General features: G+C 49.7%; 1 non-coding gene across 1 annotated transcript; it reads right to left on the bottom strand.

Annotated features, from left to right (window-relative positions):
* Window positions 1-3,037: 3,037 nt before the first annotated feature.
* On the bottom strand, window positions 3,038-3,171 carry LOC136389786 (small nucleolar RNA SNORA16B/SNORA16A family). The gene has a single exon (XR_010748359.1). It is a non-coding gene; the product is annotated as a small nucleolar RNA SNORA16B/SNORA16A family (small nucleolar RNA).
* Window positions 3,172-4,207: the final 1,036 nt, after the last annotated feature.

Genomic DNA, 4,207 nt, shown 5'->3' with positions numbered 1-4,207 from the left:
CAAATTCCTGAATGTAAACCTATGTCTCAAGTTTTCTTTTTTCTTAAAAAGATAATGAATCATTGGAGTTAGGGCCCACCTTAATCCAAGATGAGCTCATTTCAAGATCCTTAATTACATCTAAAGAGACCCTTTTGGTAAATACAATCATATTCATAGACATCAGCAGTTAGGGTGTGGACACACCTTGTTGGAGATACTGTTCAACCCACTATTGGATTGGGTGAAGGTTTCACCCACTGGGCAGCTGGCACAGCCCTGGGAGTTTGTTGGCCACAGCCAGGATCACCATGATGAGGTCTGAACAGCACAGAGCTAGCAGCATCTTTGCAGCACAGTGAGTACCAGTCCTGAGGGAACAGCTCATGAGCACAGGTCCCTTGGCACCCAAATGCTGCTTGGACTTCAGTGGTGCTGGTGGCCTGGTGATGCAGCTGGCCGGTTGCAGTATCCCAACTCTTAACCTACTCCAGAAAAATGTTCAGGAAAAGGTGGCTGTCACCTTGACCATGGAAAAGGCCTTGCTGATGCATCACCCATTTGAAGCTGACCAAAGCCTTCCCAGGCCTATTCCCATCCAAGCCCAGGAAGCCAGCCCGAAGAAAGACCTTGCTGAGCTGTTTCTCCACCTTCTTGGCTGGGGCCATAGAGGGCAACAGCTCACCTATAACACAGATGCTCTAGCCCATGTTACTGGAGGACAGTGTCATGCATCTTGTAGTCACCAGTTGAGATCACCAAGAGCATGAGCAGGAAGGAAGGTCCACATGTTTACTCACCAGTTGGTCAAGATATAGGGTGTTTGGCCTGACTAGGCGGTTGCGCAGTGGATAGAGCATCGGACTGGGATGTGGAGGACCCAGGTTTGAGACCCCGAGGTCGCCAGCTTGAGCACCAGCTCATCTGGTTTGAGCAAAAGCTCACCAGCTAGGACCCAAGGTCGCTGGCTTCAGCAAGGGGTTACTCGGTCTGCTGTAGTCCCACAGTCAAGGCACATATGAGAAAGCAATCAATGAACAATTAAGTGCTACAATGAAAAACTGATGATTGATGCTTCTCATCTCTGCATTTTAGTCTGTCCCTGTCTATCCCTCTCTTTGACTCTTGCTCTGTCTCTGGGGGAAAAAAAATTTTTTTTAAGGGTGTTTTGTGGGTAGGCCAGGGGGTCAGTGACCTGGAACTGGACACAACACCCCAGAGGGCTCAGAATGCCTTTGGAGGGAAGGAAGGAAAGGAGATAAATCACTGACTGGGCAGCTGGACGCAAGCATGGTGGGTCAAGATGGCATCTGAGAAAGGGACAGGAATTTAGACTGATATGGGAGTGTTGGGGGTTGGCAATTTAGGACCAAATTGGGCCTCTAAGCAGTAATGGGACACAAATCCAGAATTTCACATCTATAGATTTGGCGGTCACTGGGGCTCTAGTGTCCTTTGGGCTGGGGTCTAGTTGACATGGCAGTTCCCACCTAGCTGCCCAACTACGCTGGCAGTGTATATCCTCCCCTTTGGACCATTGACCACTTTTGTGCAGCCTGGCCCTCTACAGCTGGGCTGTCAGCCAGAGGATTCAGTCTCCAGGTGTGAGCCCCAATGCTCGATTTGTGCCCTTTGCAGAAAGCCTTCTTGGCCCAATGCTCCTTCTGACTCATTCCATAATAAATGGAAACTTCTGTGTTCCTTGTCTCATTCACTCAACATGTATTTACTGGGTGTTACTTATGTCTCACTTCTGTACTTGGTGCTTGAACTTTGATCCCTGCCTTCATGGAGCTTACAGGCACCAAGAGGGCCTTGTCCCATCTGGGCAGGAAGTGTCAGGGAAGGCTGTGTTTCAAGTGAGTGCTTGAACTAAGCCCAGGGTTGTGTTGGGGAGGGTGAGATAAGGGTATGCCATGCAGAGAACAGCATGCACAGAATTCAGCTAGACTTAAATGAGCTGAACTCAGGTGGACAAAGCTTTTTGGTTGCAAAAAGGGAGAAGCCTGGCTGTGTCAGTGAGGGGCACCCTCTCCATTGCCTTGACAACCAACCAGAAGAATTCTAACCTTGATCCTGAGGGTAATTGGGAGCTATGAAAGGATTCTAAACTAAGAAGACCCAAGCCTAGTTGTACTTCAGAACAGTCCTTTTGGATGGGCAGAAAATAGGTGTATGGGAGAGGGGAGAGTGAGGGCAACAGACCAACAAAGAGGCTTGAATCCTGGAATGTCCAAAATGTGCTGTTTAGGGGGATTGGGGCAGCATAACCCACTGGATTTGGTAACGGAACAGCTCACAGAACCAGACCAGTAGACTAGCCCAGCAAGGGGCATTGCCTTGCCTTAAGATACAGGAAGTTGAGGCGCCTAGGCGTACAGGTCCTCCTCTCTACTGTGGGGAGATAAGCAGGAATAAATAGGGATTGGCCACGAAGGTCATTACCCAGAGGTCACAAGTTCTGTCTGGCCTTACCAATGTCTCCCAAGAAGCTGATACCTAAGCTTAGTCTCTTGGCAGCTGGGCTAGGAAAAGAGTGGGTCAAAATATCACAAGAGTGCCCCTCACCCCCAGATGGAAAAACCAAAGAAACCTTCCAAGCTCCCGGTACCTCTATGTCAACGTTAGAGATACTTAAATCGCCCTCTCCTTCAGAGTTTCCTGGACTTCCCAGTCTACACAGAAGTCCATCTCCTGTCCTGGGTCCAGTAATATCAAATACTAGTTTCTAAGGACAACCGCCTAGTACCCAGTTTGGGGGACTCCTCGAGCCCGGTTACACACCTGGGATGATGAGCGGAAACCCATCCACCCACCCATCCAGGCCCACTTGCAAACAGCCTCCCAGTAGGCTCCTAGACCCGCTGGGTGCACGTTGCCTGCCTCTTCCATGCCCAATCAACAGGCCCCGCTCCTAATACAAGCACATCATAGGCATCGCCTAGTGATTTCGCCCTCAGAATTATCGTGCCGTTGCAAACACTTATAGGACCCTTTTGCAGGCCACGCCCACGCCACGTTCCCATAGGGTGCGCAGAGCGCGCCGCTTTTTCTTTTATTTTAACTCTTCCTGAAATGTTGCAAATAAATTAAAGCAAACATAACGGCGACCGTCAAGGAAAATTGTAATTCTGAGCTGCTTTTGACCATAGCTGTTATGTAGAAGCAGTTGCAGCTTCGATAAGGGCCACGCGCGCCGCTTCTAATAGGACGCCTTCGCAGGCTCCACCCCTAGAACTGCAGCTTCCCTAGTCTCCAGGCAACGTGCGGAGCGCTGTCCTGAGTGCTGAAACCTGATTCCCAGGCCGCTTTAAATAGAGACATTATGGCACCCCCCAGCTCTCCCTATGGAGCGGCGCCAAAACCTCGGCTGTATACCACTTACACCCCCTACTTCATCGCTTCGCTCCACCCCCCCCCCCACCCTTTCCTCTAGCTCAGAAGAAAGCCAGTTCTGATCACAAACTAGAGGATTTGCAGGACCTCTCTATTTAACCGCCTCTCATTTTCAGCTCATTCCCTCCAGCCATACTGACCTCACAAACACTCGGGGCCTTTTTTCTCATTGTAAGATCCTCTCAGTTTAGGCCTTAACTGAAATGTCACCTCCTCGTGAGTCTGATCCTAAACACCCTACTTAAAATAGTCGCCTTCTGGCCTGACCAGGCGGTGGCGCACTGGATACAGCGTTGGATGGGATGCGGAGGACCCAGGTTCGAGACTCCGAGGTCGCCAGCTTGAGCGCGGGCTCATCTGGTTTGAGCAAGGCTCACCAGCTTGGACCCAAGGTTGCTGGCTTGAGCAAGGGGTTACTCGGTCTGCTGTAGCCCCCGCGGGTCAAGCCACATATGAGAGAGCAATCAATGAACAACTAAGGTGTCGCAATGAAAAACTAATGATTGAGGCTTCTCATCTCTCTCCGTTCCTGTCTGTCCCTATCTATCCCTCTCTCTGACTCTCTCTCTGTCTCTGTAAAAAGGAAAAAAAAAAAAAAAGAGGGTGACTTCACAGGGCTCACACCAATGTAGATTTCAATTCTGTTTCTTGATTATTAGCATGTGACCATAGCAAACCAGGAAAAAGCTCTGCCCCATTTTCTTCATTCATAAAATGGGGATGAAAATAATACCTACCTCACTGTATTGAGAGGGTCAAATGATGCAATGACAGAGCTTACCAGACACCTGGCACACACTGGCACCTGCTCCATTAGTGTTGGCTGTTAATG

This window comes from Saccopteryx leptura, chromosome 1, assembly GCF_036850995.1.
Source record: "Saccopteryx leptura isolate mSacLep1 chromosome 1, mSacLep1_pri_phased_curated, whole genome shotgun sequence".
In the NCBI taxonomy this organism is placed as follows: Eukaryota; Metazoa; Chordata; class Mammalia; order Chiroptera; family Emballonuridae; genus Saccopteryx; species Saccopteryx leptura.
The sequence above is the reverse complement of the archived record's forward strand: the minus strand, read 5'-3'. Positions and strand labels throughout refer to the sequence as shown.